Source organism: Amblyomma mixtum, chromosome 1 (genome assembly GCF_055824585.1).
Source record: "Amblyomma mixtum isolate Tamu chromosome 1, ASM5582458v1, whole genome shotgun sequence".
In the NCBI taxonomy this organism is placed as follows: Eukaryota; Metazoa; Arthropoda; class Arachnida; order Ixodida; family Ixodidae; genus Amblyomma; species Amblyomma mixtum.
The window spans coordinates 248,870,191-248,892,860 of record NC_143012.1 but is presented as its reverse complement, the minus strand read 5'-3'; the positions used below and the strand labels follow the sequence as shown (position 1 = coordinate 248,892,860).

At 42.3% G+C, this 22,670-nt stretch overlaps 1 pseudogene; it reads right to left on the bottom strand.

Moving 5' to 3' along the window:
• Positions 1-1,787: 1,787 nt before the first annotated feature.
• On the bottom strand, positions 1,788-2,976 carry LOC149371448 (uncharacterized; annotated as a pseudogene).
• Between the last annotated feature and the right edge of the window lie 19,694 nt (positions 2,977-22,670).

Here is a 22,670-nt window from a genome sequence, read left to right as displayed (position 1 = left end):
AGAAAAACAGCATTGGTCTGTAGGTTAGAGTCAAGATTAGCATGCAAATCATGGATAAAAATGGCCAGCTGTGTTTCGCATGACAAACCTTTCCGAAAACCATGTTGCGCAGGATGAAAAAAGTTGTGACAGTCGAGGAAGCTCATGACACTGGAGTAGATGACGTGTTCCATGAGTTTGCAGGGTACACTGGTAAGGGAAATGGGACGGTAGTTAAGCGGCGAATTTTTTTTACCCGATTTGAAGACTGGAACGACCTTACCGCTCTTCCAATCGTGTGGTAGTTGACTTGTTAACAGTGACTGTGAAAAAAGTAGGCATAAAAATTACGCACAAATATCCTTGGTATTTTTCAAAAGCTTTGAGTTAATGTTGTCAATACCGGATGAAGATGAAAGTTTCATGTTTTCAATTAGGGACGAAATGCCAGATGACGTGAAGACAACTGGGGGCATAGCATCACTTATTATTGACGGTGGTGCTGAAAAAGATGATGATATTTCAGTTTCTTTTGTAAATACGGATGAGAAGGCAGAGTTAAACATAGCGGCGCACTCAGCATCAGTCAAAACTGCGCCTGACTCATCTGTCAGGGTTATTTCTGGTGCATGATGCGGATTGATGACTTGCCAGAACTTTCTGGGGTTATTTTTGAGTATATTCGGCAAGTCCGAGTGGAAAAAGGTATGCTTGGCATTAGAAATAGCAATGATATATGATTTTTCAGCTTCGTGATATTTTACCCATGCGCTATGCGTCCCCTGAGACCTGGCTGAACGGTAAAGACGCTTCTTTTTGTTCTCCAAACGTTTCAGTGTTTTAGTAAACCATGGCTTTTGTGAATTAGAGCGAAAACTAATTTGGGGGATGAATCTATTGGTTAGACTTTCTAGTTTGTCTCTGAACAGTAACCAATTTTCTTGAATACTGCGGGAATGAAAACGTGACGAGAAGACTTGAAGGAACGCGTTAAGTTCATTATTTATGGCGTTATAATTCCCTTTGTCATAAAGACGAATGGTTTTATGGCATTTGCGGCGCCGGTTTGGCGTAAGGACAAGGTTAGCGTGGATAACTTTGTGATCGCTTATTTCAGGTAGGTATGTAACGGGCTGTACGCTGTCCGGGTGATTGGTTAATAAGAGATCTAAAATATTGGCACAGTTCTGTGTTACGCGGGTAGGTTCAAGTACTACCTGAGTAAGATTGAGATTGTTGCAAAATTCTAAGAAGTCCCTTGTTTCTCCGTTGTTAGCTATAGGTGTGGGCTGGTTATGCCAGTCAATATTCGGAAAATTAAAATCGCCGAAGAGAAAGATTTGTGAATTAGGATGCTTTGTGGACAGATCACTTAGTACGTTATTAAGCTGACGGGAAAAATCGTGACTACTGTGTGGCGGCCTGTAACAAACGCCGAGTAAAACTGTGTTAGGTGCTGCGTTTAAGATTAGCCACAACATTTCGAGGTCGGATGAATCTTGTATTAGGGAACATGATAAATCTTGGCTGACAGCAATGAGTACACCCCCTCCTCGTGAATCGTTACGGTCTTTCCGAAAAACCTGAAAGTTTGGTAGATCAGTAAGTACTTCGTTATCTGTTATGTCACCGCTCACCCAAGTCTCAGTTAGTATAAGTAGGTTGCTATTTGATGACGAAACAAGGCTGGAAATAAGTTCACGCTTAGGAATAAAACTACGGATGTTAGTGTATATAGCGGAGAGCGAGAGGCTAGATAAAGAAGCTTTCGTGGTACGGTTTCTGGATGGTTCATGATGAGGTGATTGCTAATCTGATTGTGAGGGACGAGTTATTATTTCCTTGACTGTTTTCGTGGTTTCGTCGAACACGTAGCGCCTGGGACCAATATGCAATGTCTTGAAATTCAAAGCGAATTTTGTTGTCTTTGCTTTTGCGAACGCGACTAGGTGCTTTCGTGCATTTCGGACTCTGAGGGAAAAGTCCTCGCCGACGCTGAAGTTAGTATCCTTAAACTTATGACCATTCGATAATATGGCATCTTTAATTTTAGATGAAGTAAACTTGACGATGATTGGACGAGTGTGGTTAGATTTGTAACGGCCAAGGCGATGGGCGCGTTCGATGTTCTCAGGGTCAATTGTTACGCTCAAGTTCTGAAGGCAATGGTTGATGACTATTTCCTCAGAGCCCGCAAAATTTTCGGATGCGTTAGTATCGGGTATGCCATAGAATATGAGGTTATTGCGACGCGAGCGGTTTTCTGCATCTTCTATTCGAGCCTCTAGAATGTCGATCTGTCGGGCCATCCCAGCACTCTCAGATTTCATTGCTTCAAAGTCAGTTTGAAGATCCGAAAGAGCTCGGAAATGGGCCTCCAGATCGGTCCCTTCGCTTAGTCAAGCTGGTTATGGCAACTTCAGTGCTATTTATCTGAGTTTTGAGGCCCTGTATTTCGGAAATGAGTGTTGTTTGACCGGCAGATAGATTTTTTAGCTCAGCGAGCACATCCTCGATAGTGTTAGGGCCTGGGTTGGATTCTACATCTCCTGCCAAGAGCAGCAAGGCACGCAAAACATTACTGCAGTCAGCAACAATGAAAACAAAGCACTGCGGGCTCGGCAGCTGCACTAAGAAATAATTGCTGGTTTTTTTTGCAAACAGAGAATACTTGTCACCAACCTGCATGATGAAGAGCACAGGATTAGTGACTCGTGCGGGAGCACAGCCACCGAGCCCACAGAGCGGCGACGGAGGTTGCAGCACTTTTGTATCGGCGGGTGATGACACTGGCGATGAGGCTTTCAATTGATCATGAAGGAACAAAAAACCGGGAAGTGGCGCTGTCGGACAGGATGAAGCGGCGGTGATGTCAGGCGGAAGCAGCAATATGATGCCGTTATCACAGCAGCTTGGTGCTGTAGTCGACACAGTAGGGGGGGAAAGGGCCAGCAGAGCAGCGAAGAGCGCGTTGGCAGCGATGGCGAACACCTGCATGATGAAGAGCACAGGATTAGTGACTCGTGCGGGAGCACAGCCACCGAGCCCACCATTGTATAACTGCATTGTATAACTGAAATTTGCGTTTTGATTCTGTGCACACATATGGGTATTCTATGTATTAGATAAAGCGGGGATCCAGGAGAAGGTGTAGACAAAAAGTTCGTCTTGCAGAACTGTCTTCAAGAAACGCTAATTAAAGTCTCAGTTAATTTCAAGCAACGGTAACAAGTTCTTAAAGTGACGCATGGACTTCATTTTATAAAGTCCAAAAATTAAAAGCAAAAGCACTCCGCCTCAATATATGTAAGTACGCATTGTGGCAAGGAGAAAAGAGAGTGATATTAACGGTTTAGCGCTCCGTGCTGACGTTTGAAGGCAAAGAGAAGAACCTCTCCCCGTTTGTGTAAGCTTTTATAGTCTCTGTAAGGTAGGCACGTTGAGCACGTTTGAGGTAATTTAATCACCTGCAGCACGCTGCGACCACCAGTTCCCCCACCAGTTCTAAAGAAAGAAAGCAATAGAGAAATTCTCTACGCGTGTTTCCAGGGTCTCCAGGCCACAGTGCGGTGAACCTCAGGAAAATATTCCCTGTCAAGCAGAAATAATATACAGGAAGGTGATGAAAAGCAAAAAAAAAGTTATCTAAGTGCCGTAACCAACGCTTTTTCTGTGAACCTTTCTCTGGGGCGCACGCAACTAAAATTCAACCACGCCCAATTCAATTGTGAAACACTTCACAACGGCGCTGTTAGAGCACTTAACCTTTGATTTCTACTTTTACTTATTGATAGTGCAATCCCATTTCCTCTATTATAGCAGAGTGAGGAAAGAAATATGTGTGCACCAAACAATACACGAGCGAAACATGGAAGTTGCAAAGGGAGATGAAAGAAATCAAACAGTACAAAATACAACCAGAAACGCAATAAAGAGTAGAAACGCATGATTTTGTCTCGTAGTGGTGACTGCAGTCCGGCGAACAGGGAAACAGGGAGAATGTCTTCGAAACGAAACTCTTTATTTGGGCTGACTTGCGCCCGCAAAGAACTGAATCACTCGCCGGCGGCGTAGCAACAAGCGTGATCCCCACCGCTGTCGGCCATGCTCTTTTTAAAGCTGATAGCGAACGTTCGAGATAAAGCACGGAAAGTTACTAGAACATTCAGGCGCAAAGTAGAATCGCCTCCGCCTGTATGCGATCAATCCAGATAAATCTAGGTGCGTCTTGCGTCACAAACGAAGCGAAAAAGCGTCTTGTCGGCAGCCTTGAAGCGTGAAAAAAGAAACACTACAAACATTCGCGGCAATATAAACAGCACAAATTTTAAAAGTATAAATTTACATAGGAAAGCTGGTTTCTGAATTGATCACTGGAGTACTGGCAACACTTCCAGTGCTCCTGGCGTCACCTAGCTCAGCTGCTTCTGCAGTCATTTCATGCGTTCCAGTGGACTTTCATCAGTTCATTACAAGCAATATATTTGCTTTGCAATTTACTAAACACACAGCGTGAGAGTGGACGTTCGGAAGAAAAGCCTGTCGCGTTCTTACACTAATTCAGGCTTGGTCTAGAGGGCTAGGACGTCACACATTGAGCAGGAATAAAAGCGAGTAAAGCCCGAGTTAAATTGTTACTTTGAAGTCGTAAAGAGATTGAAATGTCACCATAAAATTTCAAGATGCAAAGTAAATTACTTACACTGAATAGAAAATTGGGGTGTTTAGTTAGGAATCGACACCATGACCCTTTGGCTGCGTGTCAGACATGATATCCGTAGGACACTAAAACACGTTCAGTCCACTGATTAAAGAGAGATTTTGTGTGTTTTAGGGTCTATCCCGTGTCTAGTACGCCTACTAACGTGTGCTAATAATTAGAAATAGGTACTTAATGGGAAAGAGAGCAAATAGTCGTTAACGCTGTCGTGGCATACTCTTAAGGCGGAGCTTAAGTGTATCCCTAATTCTTTGCAGGCTTTGTGATGTATGAATCCTCCTACCCAGTCATGCATTGACCGTCATTCTAGGATGGACACTTATTACTCCCAATGCGCAGCCGCTCCTCTTATGTAAATTAAGCCCCCGGGAAAAGGCTTCAGAGGTAAGATAAAGGTTGCTGAGAGGTGGTGTAATTCGGACTTCATTGCACAGCGTTAACCATCGGCACACATAGAAGTCGGAAAAGACGGAAAGTGGATTAATCTTGCCAGATTTATACACCAATGTCTGCCATTAAAAAATTAAGTCGTGTGCGGTAGGTTACCTACTTTATTTCGTGTACTGAAGGGTGAAAGTCTAGATAAATTGGCAGATATTAGGCAACGTCAAGTCCTTGCAACCATCTTGAAAGAAAGGAGTGTGAAAAAGCGACAAAAAGTCTAAAGTTGTCAATTTCACGTAAAAAGGCACAAAGTGTTCATGTAATCGAATTTACAATGATATCCACTAAAATAGCTTGCTGTGAAGTGCACAGCAGTATTTTTTCACTTCCACAACCGCTACAGGACACTGTTATGACTCGGATTGGAAATGTGGTAGTTATGTGCTGAACTTGAAATGAGCAATGAATTGGCAAACAAAGCCCCTACACAAAATCAGCCTACCTTTCTTTATTGTTAACAAATTTTGTGCCTCGTAACTGCGATTGACATTCATATTCATCTAGATTGCCTTGTTTACATATAGTACGGGACTAAATGCACACATAATAAGCTTATATTTAATACGGACAGCTAGTAACCGCTTAAACTCGCAATTTTATTTGCAGCAGTCAAGTTGAAACGAATGTTCTTGGCATTGTCAAAAAGTGGCGTTTTTCTCTATTCCTGCCGCACAGTACGGCGCACGAGAAAATGGATAAACATTCACACAGCCTTTTTGTAAGTATTGTGTGGTGACTTGCTTAAAACATTCTTTAGTGGATGGCGTAATCATCTCCACCGTGCAGGATATGCGGCTGATGTTAAACGACCTAGACGCTTCAGAAAGACTCTCCTCGGTGAGCTGGAAACGGCTCGCACAAGACGCAGCTTAACGCTGTCCAATTAGTAGTGCTACACGTCGTCCGTAAGCTTTCTAATAAAAGGCTAGGGAAGCAGTGACCCTCATTGTTAATGTAAAACAAGCAAAAATGAAAAAAAGATGCTGTGGAGATAATTCAGCCCTGTTCTTAAGCTTCGGTAAAATTAGCTGGGCAGAACTTGATAAGCACACAGTCAGCTGCTGCTATCTTCAGCTTTAGGCTAGGAACCTTTCCTAAGTGTGGATATCTGCCATCATTCTGAGACCGTCGACAACAAGTAGATTATTTCGGTTCAGTGACCTTATCCTCCGTTTTAGCGGGTGCTTAATTGTTGCCTAGGAAACCAGCATTTGTATAGCAGTGAGATGGGATTGCACGGCTACGCTTAAGTATAGGCTGGTATAGATTGTGCTCAGACAATGTCAGGGGCGCAGTTGCTGGATAAATTCTGGAGTCCTGCTCCTCAAACAAGGAAGTGTAGTCTAATAGGCCAAAGGGCATAAATTGAGAGGTTAGAATAACTAACGCGGTAGCTCTCCCAACGACCAAATTACATTAAGATGTGCAGCAATGGATTCATTTGGGCAAGTGCCTACTGGAATATGTGCATGCACATCGACAGAACACTGACCCTTTTGTTGCAGGAATTAGATAAACAACCCAGAAGCATCATTTCACCGCCCATCTCCAGAAAGCGAATGCTTATGTCCATTTTATGCTGGAAAGCTGATGCCTTCACTAATAGCCATAATAGGAGTTTGCTATTGCCCATCATCTTTCTCCCCCAGCTTCTGCAATGAGCTTCACGATGTTATTAATTCGGTCAATACACGTTTTCCCGCATCTCCGATATTTCTACTCGGTGATTTTAATTTTCCCAACATCGCATGCAGCTCCGACATTCCCATTTTGTCACCCTACTCATCTCTACCCAGGGAATTTTTGGAGGCATGCTCTGTATTCTCATTACAGCAAATGTGCACGCAAACAACAAGACTAACAGCTAATGTTGCCAATAGATTAGACTTAATCCTCACCAGTCGACCCGAAATAGTTTCACCTATAACTTATCTGCCTGGCCTTAGCGATCACGCTCTTCTCAACTTTTCCATTAAGTTAACCTGTCCAATAACTAACAAAAAGGTAACAGTGATACGCGATTAAAAGCGAGTCAATTTTCAGGCAATAAAAAATGAACTAACTTCTTTAGTGGACATTTTTATTGATGGCTTTGACAATCGTGCTGTTGAAACCAACTGGAAAATATTTTCGGCCAAAGTAAACCAGCTCACTGAACGGTTCATTCCTCAACGCACCATCGTCAATCACACTTATGCTCCCTGGTGTAGCAATCATACCAAGAGCTTATCTAATAAAAAGAAGCGACTTTATCGCATCGCTAAGTTTTCCCCCACCAGATAACGCTGGGCTTCGTATTCGCCTGCATCCGAAGCATACGTGCAGGCAATTAAAGACGCAAAGAAACACTTTCATTCACAGATCCTTTCGCTTATGCTCACGACAAATATCAGAAAATTCTGGCGCGTAATTAACCTCACTACTGATGAAAATATCGTCCTAGTCAACTCCTCTGGTGATCCCATTACTTCAGAACTTGTTGCTACAATTCTTAACCATTCATTTGCTAAGAACTTTTTGTAACATCTGATGCACACATACCTACAACATATAATCACCACTATGAAACTATATCGTCAATATTATTTGATACTTTTCGTGTCATTAAGCTTACTGATAATCTCAATCTTCATTCTGCCCCAGGTTGTGATCTATCAATTATAAATTTTTGAAAAACACTTCAGCCGATGTTTCTATTATGCTAACAAAAATTTTCAAACAATGTTATGACCAATCTATCCTAACGAAAGAGTGGAAAATTGGGAAGGTGATTTCAGTGTACAGGTCGGGCATCAAAACATCTCCCCTCAACTGTCGTCCTATCTCCCTAACTAAGCTGCAAAATGTTCGAACATATAATTTTTACTCGTTAATTTTCTGCATTCAAACGCCTTCTTCTCATCAGCATACGATTTCAGCAGCGCGAACACGGTTAGGTCTGTTTTTTCCTAACCGTGTTCGCGCTGCTGAAATCGTATGGATTCCCACCAACTAGCCCGCCAGATTGTGTTATTCTCATCAGCACAGCATGGTTCTCGGAGATTTTATTCATGCGAGACTCAACTATTATGTTTTACACATGCATTATACCGTATCTTTGACCAGTCATCACTAGGTGACTCTATATTCTTAGATTTTAGTAAAGCGTTCGACAAGGTATGTCACAGACTCCTATTATTAAAGCTAAATAACCTTAATATTGACCCTAATCTACTAAAATGGACTGAGTGTTTTCTTCTTAATCGCTCACAGTTTGTAACCTCCAATGGTTTTAATTCCGGTTTTACAGGAGCGCATTCAGGCGTTCCCCAAGGCGGCCTCTTTTACTCTTAATCTACATCAACGATCTTCCGTCTCTTCTTAAATCTCATATCCTCCTTTTTGCGGATGATTGCGTTGTTTTCAGAGAAGCAACCAATACTAACGACAGCTGCCTACTTCAGACTGACCTTACCACTGTAGCTAACTAGTGGAATAATTGGTCAATGCAACTAAACATTAAGAAATGCAAAGTCATGCGTGTTTCAAGAAAATCTACTGCCTCGCTTTCGTATTGTATTGATAACATGTCTTTAGAGTCTGTAACATCATCTAAATGTCTTGGCATTCATATCGCTTCTAACCTAAGCTGGCCTCTTCATATCGAGCGCATAATCAACAACGCTAATCGCATGGTAGGTTACTTAGGTCGCAATTTTTTCCACGTTCCTTCTTCTGTGAAGCTTTTGCTATATAAAACACTCATTCGTTCCAAACTGGAGTATGCATCATCAGTCTGGGATCCTCCTTATGACAGTCATATTACAGCTCTTGAGATGGATCAGAATAACTCTGCCTGTTTCATCCTCACTAATTAAAATCGCACTGCAAGCATAACTACTATGAAGTCTAGCCTTCCTATTCCATTGTTGTCACTTCGTCGAAAAGTGGCTCATACCGCATTATTTCACAAGTTGTACCATCATCCTGTACTGCGCGATCGCCTTATCGCGCAGCCATTTCATGTTTTCCATCGTACTGACCATAATCATAAAGTCGGTTTAGTTTCTTCCAACACCAAATATTTTTCTCAGTCATTTTTGCTGCGTACCTCGCGGGACTAGAATCACCTTCCTATAGATATTGCCGACATCAATAACTACGAGATATTACGCGAGGCTATAGCTAGCATTCTATACTTAGCTATTTAATTTTGTCTTTTTGCTATATATTTCTAATCTTATTCTTGTGTTTTTGCCACTCCCCCTCTGTAATGCCTGTGGCCCTGAGGGGTAGGATAAATAAATTATTAAATAAATAAATTAATAAAAGTAAGCGCCAGTCGGCATGGCACACCTTCTGCCCTTCACACCCCACTCTCTCCCCTTCCGCCGTTCGCAATGTAATATGCCTGTGTCAAGTATAAATAAGAAATCGAAGTTAGGGTAATAGGTGAGCATAAAATCATTTAGATTCTTGTAATCAAAGTCTGCCACTGTTCATTATAAGAAAATGCGCTCAAGATAAAACGCAGACTTTAATGACTAAAGCATTCAATTAGCATCCCCACTTTTGAATGGTGAATCGGCTCGAGTGTTTTTTTTGTGTGTGTGTGTAATTATCTCCACACTTTCTGTTTGTACTTTTTCCTAATATTATACTGTAAATATGAAGAATGTATTGCGGTTGGCCTGTGAATTGAAGTGTACTACACTAGGTTTCTGCATACAGAATATAATAACCAATTTTGATACGCAGGAAAATCCTGCCAATTAAATACTCCTTCTTTCTATCCTTCATATTTTTATTATTGACATTACATGTTTTATAACTGCCCTTGAGTAAGCTTTACCACTGTTAGCTCTAATTTAGTCTAATGCGCCACGAGGTGAAAGCTGACTCTAATGATAAACTCAGAACTACGCTTTTTTGTGAGTGTAGCAAAATGTTGCAAGTTCCATGAAGCTTCAAGAGAAACACATCATTGCAAGCGAGGAAGCCTTAATTCTTCACAAATCTGTGTAACAGGAAATTGGAAAAAAAAAGCGATTACCAAAAATATACTCAAGGTTTAAGATTTAAGCACGATTTGAGATACCTATTATCTGCTTACTGTATATGCGGAAGAATTGCATAGCGTCAAAAAATAGCGAGATGTTAGAAAGTGAAACTAAACTGAGAGCGCGAATTTAAAGAATTTCCTTTCTGCTAGCTTGTCCGTCTTCCACTACAGTAAAAATAGATATATGCAATGAACAATCGTTTTGCGGAAGGCTTTCAGTTCAGCCATCGCTTATGAATACTAGTGACTAATCCATAAATGAGATATACAGAGGAAAATAACGCTAAGCCTAAAAAACTGTACACGCCCGTTTAAAAGCAGCACAAAAACAAGCCGTAAGTAGTGTTTAGAGAATACTGAGCTTATTTTCTACACTGTTAGCTGTGGGGCAACTCAACACCAAGAAGCATGCTTCACATAAAGGCGAGCTTGGCAACAAATGCATAGATGAGTACATGGCTCAAAAAGTGGTACTTTTTCTCGTGCTACATTGAGGACAGCGCACTAGAGGTCATTCAGGAGCAAGGCTCAGAGGTTGCGTTGAAGAGAGACGGTGCGTCTACGAGTGCGACCACAGCTTTTTTAACGCAACAGCGCTAAAGGCCCCGTTACGAATGAAATTCCGCGTCGGCGTTGTGAGTGATAAATATGGGGGCCCAAGCAGCCACCACCGTGGAAGCGACCTAGGTCACGTGATCTTGTGGGGTCCTCAAAACCTACAACAACGGACTGTGAGCAAACTAACCACCCTGGCAGGGACACATAATTTAATGGTTGATCGCTAGAAGTTACTCCGGAAAGGCAAGAGCAACATAGGTCACATGAGCCCCACCGGTGGTAACAGCTGCCATCGCAGGGCATCGGCGCATCTCTTAGCCGCGGCACCATTGCGCAAGTTGTGGGAAAACGACTCCCTGGGACATATGAATGTAACGTTCAGAACGACCTATTCTGCATATGTGGGTATTAACTCGCTAACGCTGTCGCATTAACGCTATCAGTAACGCTATCCTTGAGGCGTCATGCCCGGAAAAGGAGAGAGCCAGATAGTCGCAATTCAACTATCGGATAAGCAGAAAACCATTTGCAACGTTAGCGGCAGCACGGCATTCATATTTCATTGTATATGCGCGACAAAATCGGTGCATTATGCCAGCGGTAAAAACAAAGCAAAGTTAATTGCGTGCCTTAGAAAGAGAAAGAAAAAGAATGACAACTGAGTACCACTCTTTCAGTACAACTCTGCGCTAACAATCTATCTGCTTCTAGCATATCATTTATTGCGGACAAAAAAAAAACAGTATCACACCAGATACTGTGAATGCTTTCGGACACTGCGTCGTGAAACTTGGGGAATGCAAGATGAACTAGCCCTGAATGGGTTCTTTTCTCTTCTCGTCGAGGATGGCACGAAGCTTGTGGTTCCCTTGCGCCCGGAATCCAACTCCTCGAGCACTTAATATCAAAGATGCATAGCTGAGAAGCCGCGGTACTCGACCCTCACGAGACTCGTAGGAAGGACTTCGGCCCACTCCTTCCGTTAAAAATTTATATTTTTCCCATCAACGTTGTTTCTCTTTATTCCTAGAATCAACAGTGTGAACTGCCCAAAGTCGCAAGAAGTGAAAGCAAAAGAAGGAAGTATTTTATTCTACCTGCGTCATTCTTTCAGGACGTCTCTGTATAAAAAACGAGGCGAAGAAAAAGAGAAAACGGGAAACGACGCAAACGGGACAGTGGAGCATGAAAACCTTGGCGTAAAGGTGTTCCCGTGAGGGCAAAAGCGTCCCGAACTCCTAAAGAAATCCCAAGAGGCTCGCTGTTCTCGAATACATTTCCGACCGTCTTCGCGTTCGCGGGGAAGCAGACGACGACGACAACAGAATACGAAAGTTCGGGCAAGAACAGGTTGGTGAAGAAAGGTCGACAGAGAAGAAACGAAGCACCAGTTTATCAGCTCAAGCTATATGTGCTGGGGGACTCGTGTTAGGGGTGATCTGGTTCGCGGAAGTCCGAATGGACGAGCTGGAGACGGCTATCTCGAGTGAACATTGGATTATCTCCTGAAATAATGTATTTGGATCCTACCTGACATACGTGTGGAAAGGAAAATGAAAGAGCATAGTTAAATAGAATGCATAATGCCGCTCTTACGACGTCATTTCTGTGGCTAGTACGATTATATTTCGGGGCGTACCGAGGACAATTCAATGAGTCGAGCATCGGCTAGGCCAAGGTAACAGTGCTGCTAAGAAATTTTTAACATGTATCATTGCGGTGAGCTCTTATGCCTGAACTGCAGAGTCGCGAAGAATGCAGCGCATTTTTATTCATGCAAAAAGAAACGTAGAGCAAAATGGACAACGACTGAGAAAGACGCATACCACTAACGCTGTGTGTGTCCGTTTTTCTCAATTCTTGTCTTTGTTTTCTCTAGGTTTTTTTCATGAATTACGAACCAAAAATACCAAGCAATCTTCTCCTCAATCTTGTAAAAAGTTTTAGCACACCCAAAAAGACACAGATCACAAGCCGACACACACACACGAGGTCTTATGCGTACGTGTGTGTCGTTTGTCTTGTGGTTAGTGTTTCTTTGCGCTAAATCTGCTTAAAAGATAAATATGCACCAACTCGCCCGAAAAGGAGTTTTAATTCATTCTTATCGTAATGGCCTCAGCCATCAATAGGGCGCAAAATGACCTTCCCAGAGTACTTCCAGCTGTTGACCAGGCTCAGAAGCATTGTAAATAGAGGCAGTAGTCTCTAAGAAGGCTAAATCTCCATAATCTGACAAACCGCACCTTGTCAATCGGCATGCCGACTGGCTGGAGCTCGGAAACATTCCTGGGAGTGGCATAAATTGGTCGTCGTGCGAAGGCTGCTCAAACATCGACTCCACTCTCTGGCCGCTTGTAGCATCGGACTAAGGAGCTAGCGGTTCGGTCTGCATATAAAGAACCATGTACGTGTACTCTTGTTTTTACTTTGCTATAGCTTTTCTCGGAAAAATTGGAACTTCCCCTTCACCATTCCATTCGAAAGAAAAAATCGGCGAACGGTTCTCGGATATGTCTCGAACAAGTCAAGAAAAGAAATCCAACACAGAGAAAGATCCGAGAGAGACAGAGCCACTTGTAGCATCAAACAACTCAACTCAACTCAGCAGAGCCGCTCACCATACAGATTACGAAAGCAAAAGCTCAACAGTGCCACCAAAGATGAGACGAGTTAACAAATCAAGTAGTTGGCAGGCCACTAGCTGACAACGATGCCTTGTTCACGGCCAGGCCACGCGCTCATATCAACACAAAGAAGCGCAGGCAGTCACGCCAATAAATGCGAGTGATTTGGATCAATCAGGCTGCGATAACGACTCGCCTGACACGGACGTGTTTCAAGCTCGGTTCTCGCCAGACGAAAGTAGGCTTCCGAAACAAGGTCACAAGAGGGATGGAACGTGACCGAGCGCAGAGGTAAAGGAGGGACACATGTTGACTCAGATTAGGCTAACGTCACATCCTGTGGGTGACTTGGCGTGAGGCTCACGGTCATCGGGCATTAGCTTGGCTGCCATGGCCCACGCAGACACGGTTACTGTACAGATATCAACACTTGGGCAGAGACGTGGCTTGGATTAGTCTAGGGCTACACAACGCCCCGCATATTGCTCAAACTTGTTCTCGAATGCGTACGATTCGACTTGACACGAGCGCAAGAAGTGTCTTGCAGGGCAGTTCGCGAGCAGTTTCGTTTTTTTTTCTATGTTTGTTTCGGATTGAGAATTAGGATCAGACAAAATCAAAAGAAGCAAAATGTCCCAAACTTAGTGGACAGTTGGGTACAGAAATGTCTTCACATCACGCAGTCACGTACTTTGGTCCATGATTATTTAATCCGTTCGTCAAAACTCCTGCCACTGAGCGGCCGTGCCTGCATATTTTGTTATGCATTCTTGTGTGCGCACTGTGCTAAATTCAAAGTACAAAGACGGGCTTCCGTATGCTTACAGTGATTAAAACATGTGCATGCGATCAATGTCCACACTGCGTGAGAAGCATGAACGTATGAACGTGTCTCCGAGTGGAGAATCACCTCGGCCCGACGAATGTGGAGGCTATATGCATGCCGAAGACGTCCAGGCCGACTGAGTCCTCCGCGTTCGTGGCAGGCTGCGGAAACATACAAACAACTTCAACCTTACCAAGTGCTGAACGACGGTGCAGAACGACTCGGTCCGGCTTACGTAGGAATGCCTCGCGCAAGGCCAATCGTGAAGCGGAGCATAAACAGCTCGCCACGCATATCGACGAGTAGCGACAAGAATGACGAGCCTTTGGAGAAACTGAATGCTAGCGGAGTCTGTGAAAGCAAAAAGGTAAGAGTCCCTTACATTAAATAATACAGGGCTAGCAGTTCTCGTAGTTACAATCCGCCGCATCCTTAACTCTTTGTGCACGCATCTCCGACGTCCGATTGTTAGCAAGTTTTCTCTTCCTGCGTTTGGCATGCCATTTCTGTTAGCTTTAAGGAGTATCTGCCCTATGTGCACTAATATTTCTGCTAGTCCCTGGGTTTCATCTAACGAAGCTTCGTCATTTCCCTCTAAGAAAATATCTTATTATTATCTTTTGTCGATCCACAAGCACCTTTTTTCTGCGGCGTTGATGACCCCTCGCATAAGGGATCCACTTCTATGTCCTTTGCCTGCCTAGGCGCCAGGGCTGCACGGGCCAACCTTTTTTTTTTTCTTTTTTTAAACTTGAGTGTGGCTTGATCCGGACCTTTTGGCTGAAATCTGCCTGCGAGCGCTGCCGAAAGCAACCAGTAAATGTACCATTTTGGGTACGTACACATAATGAAACGGACACTGCCCTTTCTTTAGGCTACAACACAAGTATGACCTGCACTTAAAAGACCTTGATATATTTCAGCACTCACTGCATTCTTTCGATTCTCAAGTTCACAAAAGCGCTTATAATCTACTTCATTCATTGAACAGTTTCTGCACGTATCTATTTGCAGATAAGTCGTCTCTTCTAACCTATGTAGTTTTTGTTGCGTCAGTGGTCTTAGTCTATCTTTTTTGTCACTGCAATAACTGTTTTGATCTGTCCTTGTATTTGCTTTTCATATTTTCTTTGCTGCTCTATGCTTGCTGTCTTTTTTTTTTCTATCCCTACTTCCTCTTATTCTTTAGTTATTTACCCTAGCATTGGGTTATGCGATTTAATTCTCCCAGTTGTCTGACGCAACTTTCATCTCGTATTTCGGCTTTCAATTTTTTTTTCACATTTTAATGTATCGAGATATATTGTGGTTTCGAAGTATGCCTCCCTCCTACTTATTTTTTTTATTTTTCCCCCTGGAAGTCAGCCAGCAAGAAGGCTTTCACTGTTCCTATTCACTATAAACATTTATTTTATTTCCAATTGATTGATTGATTGATTGATTGATTGATTGATTGATTGATTGATTGATTGATTGATTGATTGATTGATTGATTGATTGATTGATTGATTGATTGATTGATTGATTGATTGATTGATTGATTGATTGATTGATTGATTGATTGATAACAATCTCAGCTTTGCAAGGCAAACCAAGCCAGTACCGTGCCTTCCGCAGGAGTCACGGTGCTTTTGCGCCACATATGAGCTTCATGAACCGTGAAAGGGCGCTGCCGGTCGTTTGTTTACTCTTGTGGCATGCATTCGCAGCAGCTTATATATACCGAGAGGGCATGTATATTGTGTGCAGCGACATAAACGCGTTCTTCCACAAGCGACTGCGTGCGCATGTGCGCGGCCGAGCCAAGCTCGCCCTTAATCTCTTCCCTTTCTCCAATTCTTTATTGCACTTCGATTCAGCTCGCGGACCTCCGGTTCCCCTCTTCCTTCACCGCAACCAAACGGTCATTAGACGTGAAAGACTGCGGACCAATAACGGGGCTTTTTGTTGGTCTTGTTCGCTTTTGTCCTTATGGACGCCGAAAAAGGCGCTTCCTTCCTAATCGCACAAAAAACCGCCTGCTTAGAGGACAAAGACCGCGGCAGATGGCACAAATAGCTTGTACATAACGTTTTGAGCACTCTCGGTCTGGTCGGAAGAACAGCGCATTAAAAAAAGTCGTAAGGACGGGCCGTGAAATGCACACTTGAGAAACCACAATGACGACGACCGCGCCCAATTCATCCCGAAATGCGAGAAGTAAGGAAGCCATGGCATGAAATTCACCCTCGTGCCAAGACGTTCGAATAAGAGCTAATTGTAGGTTTCTCTATATCATGATTGGTCGCAATGCCATTTATAGTAATCAACTAATGCATGGTGAAGTGTCTATGAACAATTTCTCCGCTTAATTTCGAAAGGTCTCTCTGCATCAACAACTGGTGGCTGCTTACTGGGGTTGGATTATAAATTTTCGATACCAGTCTGCTCACTGTGCAATAAATCAGTTTATCCGGCTTTAAGCCAATAAAATACATCTGATATTTTTTTTTAAGTGGTTAATGGTCTAGGAATGTATATAACCGTCGTGAGTAAATAGCGTTCTTTAGAGAAGCTCCTATTTCGACACATTCGCCTACACGCTCTTAGAAGAGCATTGACGCCAAATCGTAGTTTCCTATTGGAGAAACGACATTTTACTAGGAGACTTTAATTTTCCCAATGTTGTGTGGTCTAATGTGCGTTCCTATTGTAATCCTTTTTCTAGTGAAGCTGACAAATTTTTGAATTTGTGCAGTGATTTCAACTTATCGCAGCTTGTAATGCAGGTAACTCGAATTACGTCTGCTACTTCTAACATCTTAGATTTAGTGCTCACCACTTCACCTGATCTTTTCCAGCCCATATCGTATCTACAAGGGTTAAGTGATCACTTACTGCTTCATTTTTCTTTAACCTACACCGTGCCTCACCAGAGCAAATACAAGAAATATATCCGGGACTACAAAAATGCTGATTTTGATGCCGTTAACCGTGAACTGTCTGTTTTTTTAGACGATTACTTACCCAGCTTTCATGACCGCTCCGTGGACGCCAACTGGAATTTTTTTGCAGAAAAAGTTTCATCGCTCATCGATAAATATGTTCCGCGCATAGTTATCGCATCTAACCGGCAATCACCATGGTTCAGTCAAACGTTGAAAAGGCTCAGTAACAAGAAAAAACGTATCTTTCGAAAGGCAAAACTAACCGGTTCTCAAGATCGTTGGAATGCTTATCAGGCCACAGCTACCGAATACAAAAAAGCACTCAAGCTCGCCAAGGATTCATTTTTCAATACTAAATTACCATCTCTTTTAATTAGTAACCCTAGGCAATTCTGGAACATCGATAACAAAAGAGACGATACTGCTATCGCCCTTCAGGACTCAGCCGACGCACTTATCCGGCCTGATGAGTGCGCGAATGTTCTAAACTCTGTATTTGTCTCTGCTTTTTCAAAAAATGTTTGTTCTGTACCACAGACATATCCCGATGCTGACTTTTTGCCAATGTACCCTATTATCTTTGATATTGCTGGCGTGGAAAAAATGATAGAAAAACAAAAAATTTCTTCATCATGTGGGGTTCATAACATCAATTCAAAGTTTCTGATCAGGACTAAAGTATACAGCGCTATAATTCTTCCTCATTTTTTCCAGCAATCTCTTGACACAGCCTGCATTCCTGGCGACTGCAAGGTCGGGAAGGTGATTCCCTTGCACAAGTCTGGAGATAAACATTCACCGCTTAATTATAGACCCATTTCTCTAACGAGAATTCCATGCAAAATCATGGAGCATGTAATTTACTCTCACCTGGCATCATTCCTACAGTCAAATGCCTTTTTTACAGATTATCAGCATGGATTTCGTAAGTCACTTTTCCTTTCAAACACAACTCTTATCGTTTACGCACGATCTGAATTCCATCCTTGACTCGGGTTCTATTGTCGATTGTATATTCCTAGATTTTTCCAAAGCCTTTGACAAGGTTTCACATCAACTGCTTTTTTTCCAACTAAGCAAACTTAACCTTGATACTAACATTCTTGCATGGTTGCATTCTTTTCTTACTGATCGTTCACAATTTGTCACAGTAAATAACACTTGCTCCTTCACTTCGCCAGTTGTATCAGGCGTACCACAAGGCTCTGTGTTGGGGCCTTTGCTTTTCCGAATATATATCAACGACTTGCCTATTAGCATATGTTCATCAATTAACCTTTTTGCAGATGACTGTGTCATATACCGCGAAATTAACAGTGACGCTGATGTAACTCTTCTTCAGTCCGATATCGATCATGTTCTTGACTGGGCTGAATCCATCTGAATTCCATCCTTGACTCGGGTTCTATTGTCGATTGTATATTCCTAGATTTTTCCAAAGCCTTTGACAAGGTTTCACATCAACTGCTTTTTTTCCAACTAAGCAAACTTAACCTTGATACTAACATTCTTGCATGGTTGCATTCTTTTCTTACTGATCGTTCACAATTTGTCACAGTAAATAACACTTGCTCCTTCACTTCGCCAGTTGTATCAGGCGTACCACAAGGCTCTGTGTTGGGGCCTTTGCTTTTCCGAATATATATCAACGACTTGCCTATTAGCATATGTTCATCAATTAACCTTTTTGCAGATGACTGTGTCATATACCGCGAAATTAACAGTGACGCTGATGTAACTCTTCTTCAGTCCGATATCGATCATGTTCTTGACTGGGCTAACACCTGGTGCATGCAACTAAACCCTAAGAAATGCAAGCACATGCGTGTTTCTCGTTGTAATACTTCACTGCCCACGTATCATCTTAATAACAGCAGCATCGAATCTGTGTCTTGTTACAAATATCTAGGCGTATTTATTTCTTCTAATCTTTCTTGGAACACGCATGTAGATTATATAACTAACTACGCTAATCGCATGCTGGGCTACTTACGCCGAAATTCTTATCTTGCTCATAGTTCTGTAAAATTACTTCTTTATAAATCGTTAGTTTGTACTAAACTGGAATATGCTGCATCTGTTTGGGACCACAGTCAAGAGACGCTCATCTATCAACTGGAATCCGTCCAGAACCGGGCGGCTCGTTTCATTCTTTCAAATTATCATCGCAACTCCAGCGTCACGACTATGAAAACAAGCTTGTCACTACCCCTGCTGTCACAACGTAGGAAAATATACCGTCTTTGTCTGTTCCATAAAATTTATTACGATAATCCCATACTTAAGAATAAAATGATGTTACCACCCTTTTACATTTCACGTCGCATTGACCATCGTCATAAGGTTGGTATTCCTTCATGCCAAACCAACCATTATCACAATTCATTCATCCCAAGTACGTCAGTAAGCTGGAATCACCTTCTCGGATCTATCGTCGAAATTTCTGATAATTCTATGTTTAAATCTGCTTTAACCAACTTGTTGCTGTCATAAACTCGAGAATCCTTAACACTGTCTTTTTTTTTCTTTTTACGGTTGCTCCACTTGTTTTATATGCGCGCATGTTACTGCCTTTTGAACGTGATTTCTCTTGTCGTTTGTTTTTATTGTATGCTGTTGCTTTTTGTTGTTGTTTTCATTCTGCGATATGCGCTGCTAATTTTTTACTTGTTTTGACGCAACCTGTTTATTCGTTTTTTTTCCTGTGAGCTTCATTTATCTCTAATTATTAAGTGTATTTACAGCTGCATTTTTTGTTTCACTTTCGTGTGTAATCCACTCCCCTCTGTAATGCCCTCCGGCCCTGAGGGTAATGAAATAAATAAATAAATAAATGAAAGGTGAGAGTTATTTATACATTAAATAAGCTGCATGAATGGCACTTGAAAGCTTCTGTCCTTGTAAGAGTGCAAGAAGCATTTCTTCTCTGCTCACATGCTCCTGAGGAAGAAGGGCCAAGTCGGAACCACGACACTGACCCTTTCTGAAGATTTTTGTCAAGGCTTCTTTCTCTTTTATGTTTTTGTTTCACTCTGAATGCATTCCATGTTTTCTCTTCGTTTGCTAAGGTGTACTTTATCTTATTCCTCAAATTTATTCAGTTCCATTTTCTTCTTTTCACTTCTGAAAAATTCCTAAGGTATGCAGCAGTCACAGTTTAAACAAATGTCGCTACCGTAATGCTTTTTTTTTACACTTTGGTTTTATCTGCTACAGATACTACTTCAGTCTTACGAAAGTGTGTTTGTATACAGAATAATTTAAGCGCCTGCAGAATGACGAGCACTCGCGCAGTTTTGTAAAGCAACCTCTTCCTGATTCGTTTGTTCAAGAGCAGCCTGGATCTTCCCACGGCAATCCCTAGAAAATATATCCATGCAAAAGAATAACGCAACACTGACACCTTCTGGTTCCTCGACACCGTCGCTACAAAGTACCGCATCTAGGGACAAAGAAGGCTCGAAGGGCTTTGCGACACGCTATCTTGCTTTTGTAACCAAAGCAGGGAAGTATACAACCAAAACTTCAATGTTTCTTCTGGTGCACTGTTATCGATCGACAGGATATCCCAGAGAACCAAAGGATCATTGTGAGCTTTCTTGGTTCTCCTTTAGGAACAAGACACCAACGTGAAAGTAATACCGAACTACCTCAGGCTTTCTACGATACGAAAAAGAGCGGAGAACCGTATTCGGCCTTTTGTGTTCTATTTTGCGCTATGCCGACTCTTTCATGGCCCATACGTTTTTCTTGAACGGAGGTTGAGATAAGTCAAGCAATAGTGCCGATCTATCGCCAAGGACAGATAGAAGACGTGGATGCTGCAGGTGCATCTTCTACGTGCGACCTGCAATCGGAAAGTGACAACACACAAGTTTAGCGTTAAACTTACTTTTTGATGCAGACAAGCGTGTGGTAAATTGGGTGCGGTTCTGTGAATTTATCGGGGTTTTTTTTGTGTACTCTGCTGTACTCTCACTCTGCTTGTGTACGTGCAGCTAGCACCGCTGCTTTTCGTGCTCATTATTTCAAGGGAGGAAATTTATGTTCCACTGGCTTTGTCATCCAATTGAGCTAGTCCAAACTAATAAAAAATCTGGTTCATCAACTTATAATCCTGTGTAGTAACCAGCTTTACTTTGCCAAGTGCACCTTAGCCAAGGGCACGAAATACGTTTTCTTAAACTTGTAAACATTATCTGGGTGATATTCTAATTAGTCACTCTCGGTGAAGTATTACAATATAATACGCAGTGGGGCGTTGTCGCGGAGAGTTTTTTTTTTTTAAGACAATTATGATTAAAATCTGCGACACAAGGTCATCATCAGAACAGTCGGCTATGGCCTCCTCATAAAGAGGTCTTTTGCCAACAAGACGAAACCTCATGTAATAAAAACGGCGCAAAGCACGAGTTTCCTTTTGCGTCTTACCCCTGAGTTAAAACAAAAAAAATGTCTTTTTGGGTTACTTGTGTTACTTGCGCCACACAACGTGCTGAAAATCTTTTAAATTATAGTCGTTGCCTCTCCACCGTATTTCTAGGCTAGCGCAGAAAAATGGAAACAAAATAAGGTATTCTTCGTAAGACGGCCGTCGATAACAGACATCGGAACGCTTTTCTAGACTCCTGGCATGTTTTTCTTTTTCTTTGAAATGAAAAAGCAATGGCGGCTTTCAACACCTTGGCAGCAGTTGTAGCAGCTGCAGCACCAAAATGAACAAGCAGTTTTAGGGGCGATCGCAGCTCTGCGAACAACTCCTTACACGCGTCGAACAGTGTGACTCCTATGATGAGCGTTGTTTTCAGTTCAAGCTGACGGAAAGAGTTAGCTTTCGTCGTGAGAGAGGCTTTCGTTTTCAACATTTTCATGTTTCAAGGGAGATGTCTCCAGTGTGTGCCACTCCTGCAGTGCGCAATTTTGACGCCATTGATTCGTCTTTTAGTTATTTAAATCTGCCAAGAGCACCTGTACACAACCAGGGCTTTTCATCTCTGTTCGCCCAGTAAGAGATTTCACTGAAGTTTCACAACGCGGCTCGGTCTTGTGGCAGAGTCTTTGACGGCGGGTGCGCTTTTGATTCTTTTCCGGCAATAACAGGCAGTCTTCAGCCTGCAATATCCTTTCAGTCAATTTCCTGCAACAGCCTCCAGAAAACGAGCTTTTCATCGATCGTTGCTTGAGAGTGGTGACGCCACGGACATGAGAAGAAAATATTAGAGAAAAGACGATGGTAATGAGGATGACAAGTATTTGGTTCAGTACGTAAAAAAGCGGTAATGACCTTTTTCTGATACTGCTATTATTACCGGGTAGACTACTTTAGTTAAACTAGAAATTTAAAAAAATTAGGCCAGTTTAATTACAAGTAAATTTAAAATTGACATTGAAAGCCACCGCGTTAGAAGCTGTATAAAGGACGAGAAGTGGGCGAACATGGCCAATGCTCTGTTTCGTGAATTAATTCTAATCGCCCAGGATGCCAGTACATATTTCGGGTGACGAGGTTGTTTTCAATCTCAATATTTCTGTGAGAATCAGTTTCGTT